We start from the raw sequence: 18,079 nt of genomic DNA on the forward strand, positions 1-18,079 counted from the left end.
TTTACCTTTTTGTGTCACCAAGACTTAAAATAATTTTAAAAATTGCCTGTAGAAGGAAACTATTTCACATAAGAGTCGACTTCCAAAGATAAGTTACTTTTTTAGAGCTCATGAGGGCAAGAAAAAGTACAGATAGTCCTTGATTAATGACTTGTTTAATGACAGCACTGAGCAATGAGAGTGACAACTGGTCCTCAAAGTTGCCACCATCACTTGTGGAATCGCAATTCAGGGACTTGGCAATGAGCTTGCAATTACAATGGCTGTAGCATCTCATAGTTGAATGATCACTATTTACATGTTTATTGTTTTTACATTTTTTGCTGTACACTGCCTGGAGTCACTTCTTGTGAGATGGACAGCTATATAAATTCAGTAAATGAATGAAACTGTGGCCTTTCCTGCTGACTTCTGACAAGCAGTGTCAATGGGAAAGCTGGCAAGAGATCATAAGTGACAATCACATGATGTCACACTTAAAAACACAGTCAACTTAGAGGGCAGTTAGGTAGCATAACATTTTAATAAGCAGACAAATAAACTGTGTGGGATATGCTTAACGACTGGAATGGCTGAAACTGCTGTTGTAAATCAGTGCAGTCATGTGGTCACATGACATCATGCTCTATCCCAATTGCCCAATTGCCTGAGGACCATCTGCATGGATTGTAATCCTTTCAGTCTCATTTGTGATCTTAACCAAAGTAATCCATATATAGCATAAATAGCTATGATATGATATGCATAGATCGGATAAAAGGTGAAGGAAAGCCCCCCCCTCTACTCTGTCATATACCACCTCCATCTCTAAGTTGTATAATAAAACCAAGAAATATGCAAGCAAGCAATTAAAGGAGAAGCAAAAGAGAGCATATAGACAATTGTGATCCATTTCTCACATTCAGAAAGCGAGCAGTATCAGCTCCAGAGCAATGAAGAGCAAAACAGACATTGGTTATGACTAAATCCAAATAAGTACTTAGAATCTTTGCTTTTATGAGGGAGAAATTTAACACTACCATTAATTTCATAGCCATTACCCTAATCTGAAAGAAGTAAATATTTATAATTTTAGTGTAACAAAACTTAATAGCCGAAGCCTTTTATCGAAATAGGGAAGCTGGTATCCTATCTTCTTAGCAAGTTTCCAGAGAACTTGAAAAACATAAATATATTTGAATATTTGTAGAATAGTAAGCACTTAGAAAGATCAGCAAGGGTCAGCACTTCTGTTTCTTGTGTATTACATCCCTACATTTAGTCAGAGTAAGAAACTGCATTGTCAAGGAAAATCTGGCCTCTCTATAGCCTGCCTCAACTGCTGAGCACCAATATATCAAAATTTCAAGCCGTAACACTATAGCAATTTCTTTTATTATCTACTGTATGTAAATTTAATGTAAGGATTTAACTAGACAGATTTAGGAGCAACCACAGTGGATTATTTATAAAACTGTTCAACACGATAAAACATGATAACGTTTTCAAAAAAGGGACAGACAGATCTAGGACTTTAATTACATCACAATAACTCCCATCTACTGTCAGTTTGCACTCGAGGTATAGCGTTTCTCTCTCTCTCTCTCTCTCTCTCTCTCTCTCTCTCTCTCTCTCTCTCTCTCTCTCTCTCTGTGTGTGTGTGTGTGTGTAAAAATAATGCCATTAAGATGTAAAAAAAATCTTTACTGAACTTATTCTCCACAAACTAATCATTTCTTATAAATCACTTTATAAGACATTTTAGGCAGCCATGCATTTAAATCATACATTGGACCTCCCAGAAATAAAATCCATAGCAGTAACCTAAAACATCATCAATGTATTTTCAAAAGCTGGATCATATTAAAAGATCTTCATCTAATCTCTGGGGGGAAAAACACAGAAAGTTGTTTCAGTGAGCATCTCAAGAAAAGATATTCCGGAGACTTTTCCAATACACGGGGGGATGGGGGGGGATGGGGGGGGGACACAGGGGGGGCGGACGACACAGAAACCTTCCTCTTTTGTTTTTTTCATGCCCAGGAACCATTTTTAACTAGTTGGTTAACATGTCTGGAGAGTAAATCATACGATGAACAGCTAAGAGAACTAGGTATGTTTAGCCTATTAAAGAGAAGGTCAGAAGAGACATAACAATTTCCCAGTCTTCTATTACTCTAAAGCACATAAGAGAGGGCCAGGAAGTAACAGATGGAATATGTTACCTTAAAGAGGTAACCTTAAAGAGAGGTCCAACTTAGAATTAAGGAGAAATTTCCTGATAGTGAGAACAATTAATCAGTGGAACGACTTCCTTCCAGTAGTTGTAGCTGCTCCATCACTGAAGGTTTTCAAGAAAAAATTGGACAGCTATTTGTCCGGGATGGTATAAGAACTCCTGCCTTAGGCATTGGGTTGGGCTAGACGACCTCCAAGATCCCTTCCAGCCCATATGATTCTATGACTTCTGTTGCCCTTAAGAACATAAGCATCCTTTTCCTTAATCTTGATCAAACTTGACTTCTGAGTTAACTGATTTTACTGCTTTCTGCAATAGAATCTACTGAAACTCAGTACACTTGTTACAATTAATTTTCATTGCCCCAGCATGTCCCTATGATTGTATCACCAGAATTCAAATGACAATGCTGCAAGTTAATTTAATTATATCACAATAACTCCCATCTGCTGCCGGTTTGCACGCAAGAGGTATTGTGTGTGTGTGTGTGTGTGTGTGTGTGTGTGTGTGTGTGTGTGTGTGTGTGTGTGTGTGGCATACAGGTAGTCCTCGACTTACAACCATTTGTTTAACCAACGTTCAAAGTTACAACAGCAGTGAAGTAAGTGATTTACAACTGTCACAGCATCCCTAGCAAATTTGGAAACTTGCCAACCAGCATGTATTTATGATGGCCAGAGTGTCCTGGGGTCACATGATCCCATTTGCGACCTTCCCAGCTAGCTTCCAACAAGCAAAATCAAAGGGGGGGGGAGGGGAGAGAAAGTCTTATTTGATTAACAACTGCATGATTCACTTAACAACTGCAATGATTTGTTTAAACAGCATGGCAAAAAAAAAAAGTCATAAAATCAGGTACGATTCACTTGCTTAACAACAAAAATCTGAGCCTCAATTGCAGTTATAAATTGGGGACTACATATAACACTCAAAGGATTTCACACACTAAATGCGATTTACAGAAGATTTAGACCAAAAAAAGTGAAGACATCAGGTCTTACAGGAGGCAGTTTAATTGAATGAACAAAAGGTGGAAAAAGGATGTCTTGCAGGAAAGGCACACAATCCCAGTAAAGGAAAGCAACAAAATAATGTTAAAGATTAACATTATTAACATTATAATCTTGTACTTCAAAGATTAGTAAGAAAATGCTTTCGTTCCTTTCAGAGCATTTAGAAAGCTCTTCACAAGTCAGCAAAATATGCCCCCGTGCTGCTTGATGCCATTCTAAATATAATACAATCACAGAATGTAAAGTGGGGGGGGAGGAAGAGAAGTTTGGAGATCATTTCATCCAACTCCCTGCCCAGTGCAGGAATCTGCTATTGCAGCATCCATGGCAGATGGTCATCTATACAGTAGTCTTTATTTAAACACCTTCAAAGAAAGAATCCATCAACTCCCAGGGTAGTTTCTACTACATTGAACAACTCTTACTTCAGGTGTCCAATAAAATTTTAGTTCTTTGTAAAATGCGACAAAAATTGACCAACCATCTTGTCGCCTGAACCTGACATTGTTGGCTAACAGTGACTGGCCCAAAGTTACCTAACCAGCTAAGGAAAATGATATACAAGTCATAATTTTAAAAATAGGCTAAAACTTTCAGAGTTTAATATTGGAAGTTACACGGATACAAGATATTTTAAATAACTCAGTTAATCTGTAAAAGAAAATATGTAATTCATGTTATCCTAAATCAGGGGTGTCAAACTCAAGCCCCTTGGGCTGGATCCAGCCCACGGGGGGCTTAGATCTGGAAGCAGCAAAGACCAGCCTGCAGTGCCGCTCCGTTTTCAGCCGCAATGGCCTCTAGAAATGTTTCCCCTTTTGCATTTGAGCATCCAAGAAGGGTCACGAAAGGAGAAAGGGAAAGAGGAAAGACAAAGAAAAAGAAGGGAAGATGGGAAGAAAACAAGGAAGGAAAAATAAGGAAAGGGGGAAGGAACAATGAAGTAGAATGAAGAAGGAAGGAAGGAAGGAAGGAAGGAAGGAAGGAAGGAAGGAAGGAAGGAAGGAAGGAAGGAAGGAAGGAAGGAAGGAAGACTATAATGAGAGGGAGGGTCTGAGGGAAGTCCTGCCTTAGCACTTGGCTACCCCAGGTGCCCCCAACATGAGTGACATCAAGTTGCCCATGCCCCTTCCCCCCCCCCCCGTCCAAACACAACCCTGATGCGGCCCTCAATGAAATCAAGTTTGACATGCCTGTCCTAAAGGGATTACAGTAGTGTATCTCCTTTAAATTTGCCACCACATCTAGGTACATGCCTCAGGAAGCACCAGCATGCATTCTTCAGCTTCTAAGCAATATAAACATATTTCACATGCCTTTATATGATTTTACATTTTCCACATGGCATCTACATGCACGTCATATAAAGGAAAAAGTCTTTAAAACATTAGAAAATGTAAACACATCTAGCCAAATTTATTTGGAAATAGATTTATTATGAGTTTTTTTCTACTTTAATTCTTAAAAATACAGGTAGTCCTCAACTTACGACCACAATTGACCCGAGAATTTATGTTGCTAGGTGAGAAATTTGTTAGGTGAGTTTTGTCCCATTTTATGACTTTTCTTGCCGCATTTGTTAAGTAAATCTCTGCGGTTGTTAAATTAGTAACATGGTTGTTAAGTGAATCTGGCTTCCCGATTGACTTTGCTTGTCAGAAAAATTGCAAAAGATGGTCACATGACTCTGGGACATTGCAATCATCATAAATTTGAACCGGTTGTCAAACACCGGAATGTAAATCATCTGACCATAGAGATGCTGCAACTGTCATAAGTGTGAAAAATGGTCATAAGTCTCTTTTTTCAGTGCCATTCTAACTTTGAACAATCACTAGCAAACTGTTGTAAATCGAGGGACTATCTGTAATGAAGATTCCCTCAAGCTAAGCTAAACCCTTAATGACTTCATGGATGCATCTATGTAATTTTCCTTGCAAACAGCATAGGAATGATTTTAATTAATTTCTGGGGTTTTTTTAAATGCCAGTCTATCACCAGCCTTCAGATTTCCTAGTAACATCGCACCTACTACAATCCCAGGCCAACCTTGTTTACTTTTTGAGATTAACCGCTATCGGCTGGGTACTGCAATCTACCTAGTTCTTAGTTTTATTTTTCTGCTCTTGGGAATTAATCCCTTCACTTTCAAGAGAAATACTGGGGGTTAAATGCTAATTCAATTACTTCACTTTGTTAAAATTAAGCACTATTCTTGTCCTAATATCAGTCTTTATGAAGATTCTGACATTTTCATTTCATTATATAAAAAAGCTTACGGTTTGTACACAACTGCCTAAAGCATATGGCAAACATATATAAAAGTCAAAAAGGCAATCTACTCATATTACTTTCTTCCAAATAGAAAAAGATTTTAAAATAATTTTAAAATATTAAAAAGGAAAAAAAATCTATATAACTATTTGCACAAATTTATAACCCATGTTTCTACTAATCTATGGTTCAGTGAGGTCTATTCTTCTATCTTCCTTCAACTGTCATTTGAAGCAAAATTAATTCCTAATTGTAAAAACTTAATGTAAACCTATTAAATATGTGCAGAAGACGCAACAATTCAGTCTATAAGGTATATATAAGGACCTTCTCTGCCCTGGCTTAAATTCCAGAAATAAACCCTTAATTAAAATGATTCTCTTAAAAAACTTATTTTTTTCTGCTCTGGTAAGGAAATAAACATTGATGCAGTAAAGCTATGCCTTATACAGAGAAATCCATGTTTCCATCTTATAATGTTTGTGTTTGTCTGCATTTATTTTTAGAAGATTTATGTTTGAACATTTGTTTACAGGCCTCTGTATCAAATCTATCACAATTGCTTCTGAACAACAATGACAAATGGGAATACAAGTGAGAAATAAGCCTTCTCTTAATCAAATTAACTTCTCTCCTTTCAACTTTACAGTATTAAATTAAAATTGAAAAAGTGGATTAGTTACAAATCTCCTAATGCTATTAAGTCTGTCTACCCTAGATCTAGGGATCTGTTGCCTTATTCAAGGTCATCTTTTCTTCCTCAGCATTTCTTCACAATAGGCCTAAACAAAATAAAGCCACACCCTCATCTTGTTGGTATTTGGGGGGGAGGGGGGTGTTCCAAGTTACCCACAGTTTGTAGTTCTTTGCCACATCCTCTAGGAACAACAAATTTTAACAAAAAAATCAATCCATTCTCCTTAAAAGAATAATGTGGTGAGAAAATGCCCACATCACTACTCATTTTGCTTTTTCCCCAGGAATACAGAAGTACCAAGTGGATTCCATAGTTGGAATCTAACTATGGCTTAGCTGGAATCTCAATCAGTTTTCAGCTAGATAGATGAGGAATATTAAAAATGGGCAGAGCAGAGATGGAATAAAATCAAATCAAAAGAATTTCAAGCAGAAAAAAAGAACCAAAACTGAATTTCTAGAGCAGAAAGGAATGTAGATTTTAAAAATGGCATGAAGTATAATAGAAAAAAAAGGGGGGGGCTAATAAGGATTGAGGATAAAACATCTATTTTCATGTGCAGAAAAATAATTCACTTGAAAAGCTTTAAATATTAAAAAAGTTCATTAATATTTTGTTAACACTGTGCAATTAATATAATTAAGTCAGAATAATTTGAGCTGCATCTCTGCTTTTTCAGTATAAAATGCACTCTAGTTTCATTTATTTTGACATGCTACCTATGTTTTTCTAAATGAAATTTTCAGGAAGAATTTAGACCTTCCACAAGCAAACTAAACTTCCTGGAAAGCTGTCCTTGGATAACTTACATCATGCCAAGGATAATAGCTGACTTAACTATTTTTTTCTTGCAGAGAATATGTTTTGCAGAAAGGAAGTTAATCACTAATTCATCCTCTTTCTTATGCAACTTCAATAACCCTTGTGATAAATAAAAAAATCATTTTTTCCAAATAGAATACTAGCAGATATAAGTTTGACATTTAAAACTATTTTTATAGAAAAAAATGCCTGTCTAAAACTAGAGACATATAGATTAAAATCAGTACTCAACTATAGAAAATCACTACATGACTTTGGGGTGGTGATTGTCCATCAGTCTAATCTTTCAAGGTTATTAAGAGAATAAAGGTGAATAGGGAAATAATGTTTACACTGCCTTGAGCTTTTGGGGATAATGTCAAGGGACAAATATAATTAATACTAATGACTGTAATGGCTTAGATTGGGGAGGAGGATCTTTTCCTTAAAACTTTCTCAATAAAATATTCAAAAACCTTATGAAGGACCATCTTAGTAAACAGGAAATCGGCATGTTACTACCTCTCAGACAGCAAGTTGCATTTCAATTTAATAGACATCATAGCCCAATGAAAGCAACAATTTTAGGTCATTCTCTTTCTGAGACAATTCAAAATAAAACAAATTGGTTAAATAATTCTTTTAACCAAGATTTGAACATATATTTACAGGCTTTTTTTGAGCTATTCAGTTTACAGGCTATATATAAAGTTGGGTTCAGTATTGTGGATTTTTAAAAAATTATAAAACCCAATAATTTACCAAGTTGCAGACTTAGAATTTTTGCCTTTCCCTTGTTAAGACTGGGATTCCAGTATCTTTTATCATCATAACCATTCAGAGACACAGGAAAGTACAGTATGTCAGATGATGGGTAGAAAGCCTAGCCCAAACTACTTTCTCCTAAGTTCCCAATGTACGATTAAACAAAGAAAAGTCAAAAGACCAGCATTTTTTTTTAACACAACAGCAGCTCACTCTTCTTCAACTCCTGATCAGACCAGTAACCATCCCTTATCCAGGCATCTTCCTCCTCTCTTAACTATCTTGTTCTAACGGAGAGAATTGAGAAATTATCTTATATCTGCTGCAGTCAAGGATGCTGTATTACATGCAGCATAGATAGAAGCATCGATCAAAAATCCTCCAACAGAAAACCTTAGAAGTATGCACAGAAAGCACATGGGGATACAAGTATCTGTGGGGAGCAAAACAAACAAACAAAAAGGGAAAAAATGGATGGGCCCCGCTCAAGAAATAATCATTTGTAGAAACAGTAAGATTAATAGAAACCATTCGGGGAGATGGGGATGGGGCCATCAAACCCTAGTTTAAACAGTAAATCTGATAGCGCAGACAGGCAGCAATAATAAAATGGACTCGGTGGAATCTCAGAGGCACTCTTGCCAGATAATACACGATCTCCCAGGAAAAGCTGGGCAGGAGGAGGGGGGAAAAAAACTTTTTTGACACTCAAGACTTCTCTGCACTTCCTGAGAGTTTGGCCCAAAGCTTCTTCTTCTTTTTTTTTTTTTATCCGCGCTCCCTGCGGGAACAAAGGGAAGCGCGATCACAAGAGTGGAAAACCCCACCACAGCCCCGAAGGCATCCCCCGGTCCTTCCACGCCACCCCAGAGAGGAAATCCGGTGGGTCGTGGGCGAGGAGAGGCAGAGGAGGAGGAGGAAATCCCTTGGAGCGTGACGACAAGCCTTAAACCTATATAGAGCAGGAAACTATAACCGGGAGAACAACAACTCTTCTCCCAAGATTTATATGGCAACGATTCGTGCTTGGCTGATAATGACGTCCAGGCAAGAGACTTTTTCCCAAGGCCAGAAACAGGCCCAAGGACGTGGCAGGCGGTCCGGAGAGAAGCTGAGAACGGCCGGGGAAGGGAGGGGTCCTTCTTTAGGAGAGGGTCCCCCCCCCCCCACGACCACCGCGGTGGGACCCAGGCGGGCAACGCCAGGGAGGTCTCCCCCCCGCTCCCTCCCTCCCTCTCCCTCTTCCTGCCCCTTGGAGTGGAAGGCAAGAACAGGCGACTCCTCCGCGCTCACCTTGGAAGCCTTTGCCGGGGAGGCGAGGCGTTGCGTGCATCGGGTTCCCCTGCAGCCCCGGCCCGGAGCCGCCGCGGCTTGCAGAGCTGCCCTTCTTGTTGGTCAGACAGATCTCTCCGCCCGGACGGCGTCCCGCCTTTCGACTCCTTCTCTCCTTCCTTCCTTCCTTCCCCGCCCCACCCCCCCCCACTCCCTTCCCTAGACCCCGCGAGCCGCTCCGCTCTCAAGAAACGGGGCCATGTCCCTTGGCGGGGAAGAATATGCGTGTTTGCGTGTGTCTATGTGTGTCCGTCCGTCTCTCTGTGTGTGTGTGTGTGTGTGTGTCACTCGCGCGCGCAGGCGCAATCCCGGTGCGCAAGGCCAGCGTCTGCCGTCGGGAGGATAACCTCCCCCCCCCCGACACACACACACACACACACCTCAAATCTGCACCGGAGACCTCTGACAAAATAAAGCCCGATGATGAAGGGGGGACGCGGGATAAAGTGAGAGAGAGAGACGCGGAGCTGCAGATACAGGCCTAAAGGAGAAGGGTGCAAGCTGGAGCGCGCCGTGCCTGAATTGCACGTGTGTACTTGGCGGAATTGCACGCAGACGGTCCTTAAAGGGAACAAGAGCCCCGTCTAAGACGGCGAGGTCGGCTTCCTTTTAGAAACCCGCGAGTTGCCGGCTGGCTGCCTTTAAAGAATCCGGCGCCAACTACAGAAAATCAGGTCAAAAATAAGGAAAGGAGTCCACTTTTTTTCTTTTTTTTTTAAGCTGAAGAGCTAATCCAAAGGCGTCGGGTTTTTAATCGAGTTTAATTTAGAGCGTTGTGTGAAGCCCAAGGATTGTGATTTCTGTCTTAAACGTTTGGGTGAGAACTAATCACTCTGGGATTGCCTTTCTAGCTAAACATTAACTCAGCAAGAATGTCGCTGTTCCCGTTGTTATTAAATTATCTTTTTTTTTAATTTTGAAAAGAGTATTAAAATTTTAATGAATGATTAAAAATATAAATTTATTACGTTTTTATTTTATTTATTTAAATTATTTTTTATATTTATATTATCAGTATTTATTAAATTATTACATATTATTTTTTTTAAAAAATCAAATTATTTTTATTAAAATTACTTTTATTATTATTATTACTATCAGCCTCTCAATAGCATCTGCCTATATCCTAGTTTGTAGGAAGAGATGGATAGCCACATTTCCCATGCGGAGAAAAATGCCCATGACTTCCCTCTACTGTTAAAAGCCAGCAGGGAAAAAAAAAAAGTCTTGTCAGTCACATCACTGGTAATGATGATTAGATCTATGGTTTAGCTTGTAATGTCAGAATTGCCTCCTTTTGGGCTGGATGTTCGCTGTGGGGCTGGCAGAGGATAGGGAAAGAGGGAAGCCAGAAGATTAGGATCAACCCAAACAGGAGCCTGGGGTGGCCTATTGTACAAACCTACTCTTCACCTCTTCAGAACACCACTACTATAAAATTGTGCAAGCACCCCCACTTATCAACTGCTGACCTTGATGCTTTTGAGATATAAGGCTTTTCTGAAACAGCCTAAATTCTAAAGTGGCTCCAAGTGCTGCCAGATATGGTGGGAGGACCTGCAAGGAAAGAGGAAACTCTTTCACTTGTCTGAAAACGTGTAGGATCTCCTGCTCGAGCAGGGGGTTGGACTAGAAGACCTCAGAGGTCCCTTCCAATTCTATATTCTGTACTGCTTCAAGGCACAGTCCTTCCCCGCAATCGATGTTGACCGGCTGCTATTTGTGCTATCCCAAGTCGGGGAACAGCTTTGAGAACTGGTAAATAAATGTAGTCCTTGATTTACGACCACAGTTGAGCCCAACATTTCTGTTGTTAAGTGAGACATTTGTTAAGTGAGTTTTGCCCCATTTTAACGACCATTCCTGCCTCGGTTGTTAAGTGAATCACTGCAGTTGTTAAATTAGTCCCACGGTTGTTGAGTGAGGGCTTCCCCATTGATTTTGCTTGTCAGAAGTTCGCAAAAAGGGACCACATGACTTTGGGACACAGCCACGGTCATAAATATGACCATAGGGATGCTGCATAGGTTGTAACTGTGAAAAATGGCCATAAATCACTTTTTTCAGTGCTGTTGTAATTTTGAACTGTCACTAAATGAACTGTTGTAAGTTGAGGACTACGTTTACTAGGGAAGTATCTGGTTTGAAAGAAACAGACCAGTGTGTTTCTGACAGCAATATTGCTCTAACAGGCTGCAGGAAGGAGGATGCAATATGTCTGAACCAGTATAAAGTAGCCAATAGCTGTTGAGCTGGTCCTACCCTGTAAGGGTTGCTATCCACAAAATGATTTGAAAAGCACATCAGGTAACATCAAAACTATCAATGGCTAATGGCTCCTTCGGAAGGAAAACATTATTTTATCACTGGAACAGCAAAGTATTTTCAATTCCCTACATTATCTATTTTTTATTTTATTATGAAATTTATTTGCCGCCCTTCTCGTATCCCAACAGCTCTGGGCAGCTTACAAATGAAAACATTAAAATTATAAAGTGATGATTTGGGGACCAGAAGAAAGCAAATGGGGGTGCAGAACAAATTGTGGATGTGTAACTGGGGAAAGTCCCTATGATGGGCAGCATTTGAGTACAGGTAGTCCTCGACTTACAACAGTTCATTTAGTGACCACTGAAAGTTACAACAGCACTGAAAAAAAGTGACTTATGACCATTTTTCACACTTATGACCTTTGTAGCATCCCCATGATCATATATATGATCAAAATTCAGATGCTTGGCAACTAGTTCATACTTACGTCCGTTGCTGTGTCCCAAGGTCATGTGATCCCCTTTTGTGACCTGACAAGCAAAATAAATGGGGAAGCCAGATTCACTTAACAATTGTCTTACCAACTACAGTGATTGACTTAACAACTGTGGCCAGAAAGGTCGTAAAATGGGGCAAAGCTCACTTAACAAATGTCTGACGTAACAGAAATTTGAGGCTCAATTGTGGTCATAAGTTGAGGACTACCTGTAGTCATTTGGCACCATAAAAGGTAATGTTATTAGTTGTTCTTTTCTTCGTCACCTATTTTGTCCCAAGGCTCTCTCCCTCCATGATGGAGGGTGGGAGTGGAGTTAGCGTTCTGGAAGTTGCTTATACTAATAGTCCCTGACTTATGACCATTTTTTCAGCTACTATTCAAAGCTGTGCAGCACTGAATGAACGAACTTACGACCTGCCCTTTAGGGTTCTCATGTGCTCAAAATTGGTGGCATTTCACAGCCACCTGCTGCACTAATGTCCATGGGGGTGCTTCAATTCCCCACCTGTGTACAGTATATGGCCTTTTGGCCTCTGCGTCTCAGGATCCCTGGTCCCTTAGTTGACTTTCACTCTTCGTTCTCCTCAGTAGTGGGTTTCAATTTAGTTTGCTGCTGCTTCGCTTGTGTGTGTGTGCACACATGATGCTTCTGCGTATGCGCAGAAGCAGGTGGACCAAGCCTCCCGCTACCAGTTTGCCCGATTTGGGGCGAACCAGTAGCAACCCACCACTGGTTCTCCTGTATCTGACCAAACCTGCCCAGTCTGGCTCTTCACCAGGTTGTGCAAGGTGATGACCTCATGAAACTTGGGGGGGGGAGAGAGAGAAAGCTTCACATGGTCAGCGACTGCCTCCTGAAGGGCCAGGCCACCCATGCTTTGTCTGCAGCGGGGCCAAGAAGATGGCAATGGTTAGCTAGGACAACAGAGTACAGACAGCAGGGGCTTTGGAGTGCCAAAATGGCAAGGGCAGCTGCAGGTAGGAATAGGCTTGGCTGGCTGGGGCCATCTGAGGCAATGAATAGCCCGTTCGTGCCACTCTGTTCAGCCAGGCTGGGGCTGGACTTAGTTCTGCGCTGCAGCTCTGGAGTTTCTTCCAGCCCCAGAGATACGATATGCCAAGAAGCCCCTATGTGCTTTCCAAGGCACTGCAGCCTTGTGCCATTCTGCCAGGGCTTCCTGGGGCATAGCTGCTCTGCTGAGCTGGGGTGGCTGTGGCTTTGTGCTGTGCTGTGCTGAACTTGGGCTTCTGGCAGCCCTAGAGTCACAGGGTGGCAAGAAGCCTCTAAACCAGTGGCCCCCAACTTTTGGGGCATGAGGGACCGGTTCCGTGAAGAGAGTTTTTTCCCGTGGACCAGAGGGGGCATAGTTTTGCATACTGCCTGCATCCCGCAGATGGGGCTTCGCTTGTTTGCATGGCCCGGTTTCTGGCACGCTTGGGACCCGTGACAGTCCATGGACCGGGGGTTGGGGACCCCTGCTCTAAACTGAAGCATATTCTTTCTCTGGCTCCCCAATGTTAAATGCGTGCAGAGAGGCACTGCAATCTCTTTCCCTGGCTTCCCGGAATTCATATTATACTGCAGAACACAGACACATCCCAATTTGTGTCTGGCCTGCTCTAGACCTCCCAGAATCTTCTTCAGTTGCTTGCAACATCTCCACACTCTTTACCTGGAGCTTCCTCTGCTTTTCATTTAATGACTCATGTGTGTCTGGAGTTAAGACATCAACCAAGATTGTCATCACTAAGCAATGCGGGCATGTAATGTTGCGCTTTATGACTGCCTTGCTTAGCAACATAAATTCCTGTCTCAATTGTGGTCATAAGTCAAGGATTCTCTGTAAACCTAAAACAACTACAGGTAGTCGTCGACTTACAACAGTTCATTTAATGACCATTTGAAGTTTTAAAACGGCACGGGAAAAAGTGGCTTATGACCATTTTTCACATGTCTGTTGCAGCATGTCCATGCTCACGTGATCAAAATTCAGACTCTCGACAACTAACTTATATTTATGACGGTTGCAATATTTCAGGATCATGTGATCACCTTTTGTGACCACCTGACAAGCAAAGTCAATGGGGAAGCCAGATTCACTTAATAACCGGGTTACTAATTTAAGAACTGCAGTGATTCACTTAACAAACGTGATGAGAAAAGTCGTAAAATGGGGCAAAACTCACTTAACAAATTTCTCACATAACATAAATTTTGGGCTCAATTGTACTCGTAAGTTGAGGACTACCTGTATGTCGGCTGTAGTTGAACTATTTTTACTCTAGCCTGTTCTTTAGTTTCTCAAGGCAACTGTTCATACAAGCAATGGTAAGAGTTGTACTAGAGATAGTTTCCATGTAGCAACCACAATTGCAACTGGCAAGTCAACTGTTAAGTGAAACAGTTGCTAAGTAGAAACCGAATGTGCTTCTGATCTTATTTAAGCTTTTACAGACTTGCAACTGTCATAACTTGTAAGCATCAGTCGCGTAGTTATTTTTCATCACAGTTATAACTGTGAATGGACACTAAATGTGTCAGTTGCTAAAGGACCACTACCTGGGTAGGGCCAGTACTCCGGCTATCCTTCAATCCTAGCACAGCAAAAGGAAAGTTCACCCAACTGAATGGACCGTAGACTGGAAGCCTATGCAGTTTCTGCAAAATTACTTACAAGAATACATAATAGAGACTGCTCTGTTCATTATGCATAACCATAGAGTTTTATATTCTGAATGTATATGGGATAGGAATCGGATCAAGTTTCACAAAAATATTTTTATCATGCTGGGGTGGGGGAACATTAATAGAGAGTTTTATTTCATGGGAAATGTGCACCTATTCACAATAAACCTATACTTTTGCACCTACAAAGAGGAGAGGAGAGGAGAGGAAGAATTTCTGATGCTCCCTATCAGCTTCTCACAAGAAAACCCAAAAGATAAAGCTGGCAGGAAGTCTGAATTCACTCCTGCTTCTTCTACTCTTTTGCCCACCTGTGGTCATTCTGTTTCTCAGTCTAGGTAAGAAAACATTTCTGAAACGATGACCCAATGAGTAACAGATTGTCTAACAGTCTCATTATCAATCTGAGGATACGTCTGAGCATCCCTCATTTGAGAGATCAGTAACTGGTAATCTCTTAGATGCTAAGGGGATTCCATCTAGTCAAATTACATTTTAGCCTTGCAGGAAATATGGTTAAATCATGGCTAAATTACCCCTAGGTAAGAATTAAACATAGTTAGCTTACCCGATTGTTTAGTGTATCTACCCAGGAACTAAGTTGCTTGTCTGGAAAAATAATGTCTGTGGCCCCAGAATTTGTTCATAAGCATTTTTTTCTGGGAGTCAAATTTAACTGCCAGTTACCCACTTCCTTCTCCGAGTTAGGCATCTAGCAAAATTATTTGCTGACCATGGCAGTAGATACAAAAGCAGACATGTTTACAGCATAATAAAGAGGAAATAAGATCTCGAAAGAGGCAACTGGATAAACAAATATTAGAAGGAATATAACTGGAATTGTAGAACTCAGTTTTCATGCGATGCTGGAATTTATCAGATTCTGACAGCTTTGCTGTCTTTTTAACAATGATTGGAATATGTACTTTTAATTTTGTAAGATCGATTACATTTGTTTATGGAAAATTAATCCTATAAAATATTTCTTTACTTTCTTTATAGACATGTTTTTATATATAGAAACTGTTATTTTCACTGTATTAATTAAAGGGTTAGTACTTCTGTGGTGGTTCTCAGTAATATTTTTAAATGAACTGCACAGCCTTGCAAACTGGTCTAACAACAGCTGATTCACTTAATGACTGCAGTAGAAATTGTTTTAAACTAGAGTCCGATCATGTGATGACTTATTTGACAACCGTATCACTTATCAACCAAACCTCCATCCCCAATTATGGTCATAAATCAAAGGCTACTATTAAATCCATGTTCATTCATCCCCCATTCATTCTGGACTTTCTGACGAATTTTACTATATACATTTCTTACGTACCGCATTTCCCCCCAACAGATGTGCTTTGCAGCTGGATCTATTGTATCAACTCATATAGTTTTTTATATAATGATCTCCTGATATACTGAAACATAGTGTGGTGTGTTTGGTTTTGATGTGGCAGTTTTGGTTTGTAAAGTGTGGCGCATGACTTACAATGTTATAAAAATATAAACATGCTTTTAGTTTTAATCTTAGACTACCCTCACGCATAATTTAAATCAAGATTGAACAGGCCATAATGGCCTGATTTGTAAGTACAAGTAATCCTCGACTTACAACCATTTGTTTAGTGGCTGTTCAAAGTTACAACAGCACTGAAAAAATTAGACTGATGACCAGTTTTCACATTTACAAAACTCTTGCACCATCCCCATGGCCACATAATCAAAATTTGAGTGTTTGGCAACTGATATGTATTTATGACTGTTGTACTGTCCTGGGGTCATGTGATCCCCATTTGTAACCTTTCCAGCTGGCTTTGAACAAGCAAAGTCAATGAGGAAAACCAGATTCGCTTAATGACCACATGATTCACTTAACTGAAATGATTTGCTTAACAGCTCTGACATAAAAAAAGTCACAAAATGGGTCAAACAGCTTAAAACCTGCCTTGCTTAGGAACAGAAAATTTGGGCTCAATTGTGGTCATAAATTGAGGATTACCTGTATGACTAAACCACATTATTGCTTAGGATAATCTATAAACTGATTATTTTCTTTAAAGACAAATGAGTAACCTAGAAGCATGTCTTATGTCATTGGCAGCCATACTATAATTATGGTGCATATTTGCTGTCTTGCATATTTGTTTTAATCAATTTTATGGATTAATGTTTAACCTGAATATCAAGAAAAATTCAGATTGAGATACAGACCTGTGTAACAAATTAAAAAGTTACATAAGACACAAAGCAACAGTATATTGTACGCTTATTTTCCTTATTATAATTCCATTGAAGCCAAAATTGTTTCTATTATTTAAAAACGCTCTAATAATACTATTCTATCACCAGGCAACCAGCTGATCTACAGTATGAATGATTTAGAGCCAGCTTGAGTGTCAGAAACAGCAAAGGAGAAGGAGGAAGATATAAATGTTTTTATTATCTGTAAAGCAGTACATAGCTTGATAACAAAACTATCATCTATTTGTATAGCTTCCTATTATGAGAGTTCTTTTATTAACGGATATTTGCCATGCAGCATTTAGGAGAAATGAACATTTCTGGGCTGCAAAAATCCAGATGATGATTAGGTGGCAGCAAAGAGTTTCCTGTATCTCTTAGCTTCCATTCAGTGATCATCAAAATCAGGGCTGTCAAGCTCCCGGCCCGCGGACCAGATGTGGCCACGCCCACGTCTAGTTTAGCGAAGGGGGGAAAAGTCCCTATACGTCATGTGACACCGCCGTGACAATGCAAGTTTGACACCCCTGATCTAGATTGTTGCAGTCTAGATATAATAGACCTAATTTACAGTATTCGGGAAACTCAGCCAATTCTGGGTGTTAGCAAATCATAGCTAATAAGCTAGATGTGTTGTGTAAACTAAATCTTGGCCACATGCATGGAACCCAATTAGATTTAATTAGCTGAGCATTGAAAAGATGTATTGCTTTTGTGCATAACTTAATTGAACAAAGCTACATATTTTAGAGTTTTGCCTGTTAAAATTCTTTTAAATCATTATTATTCAACTTATTAAAGTTTTATGGGTTCTCTTCTCTTTTGATTCTGCTATCCCAATTTTGGTAGCATCCAGTACTAATGCCATGCAACTTTTGCTTCTTATCACTATATTTTTTTCATTTATTTTGAGGTTATCCAATTGCTAAAAAGACTCTGGGTAGCTTACAATATTTAAAATTATAAAAAAATTTAAAAGGAACATGACTGTCCAGACAAATGCTGTACATACTTTGTAGTGAATAAGATTCATTCTAAGCATAAGATCCTGTGTAGCTTAGGCTGGATCAGTGTCATTGGGGTTACACCAGGAGTGATCTTGTTGGAATCATCTCCTCAGGCATAATTCTGGTGAAAGTGCAAAATGAGCCATAGATTTTTGAGTACAAAACATGTTGACTCATGTCATATTCATCTTCTGCTTAAACCTGCTGAAACTATATTGTTTCTACACCAGGGGAAGTGTTACTCATTCACTACTCAGTTTAGCTCCTGATATATT

The 18,079-nt window shown here is 39.9% G+C and overlaps 1 protein-coding gene across 3 annotated transcripts in view; it reads right to left on the reverse strand.

Annotated features, from left to right (window-relative positions):
- Nucleotides 1-9,657, reverse strand: part of EVI5 (ecotropic viral integration site 5) — an 83,426-nt gene extending 73,769 nt beyond the window's left edge. For all 3 annotated transcript variants that reach the window (XM_034437238.2, XM_034437236.2, XM_034437240.3), the window contains exon 1: nt 9,062-9,657. The gene's annotated coding sequence lies outside the window, so the exon portion shown is untranslated. The remainder of the gene's footprint in view (nt 1-9,061) is intronic.
- Between the last annotated feature and the right edge of the window lie 8,422 nt (nt 9,658-18,079).

The sequence above is a fragment of the Pantherophis guttatus genome, chromosome 3, assembly GCF_059756535.1.
Source record: "Pantherophis guttatus breed Tessera chromosome 3, ASM5975653v1, whole genome shotgun sequence".
Classification (NCBI taxonomy): Eukaryota; Metazoa; Chordata; class Lepidosauria; order Squamata; family Colubridae; genus Pantherophis; species Pantherophis guttatus.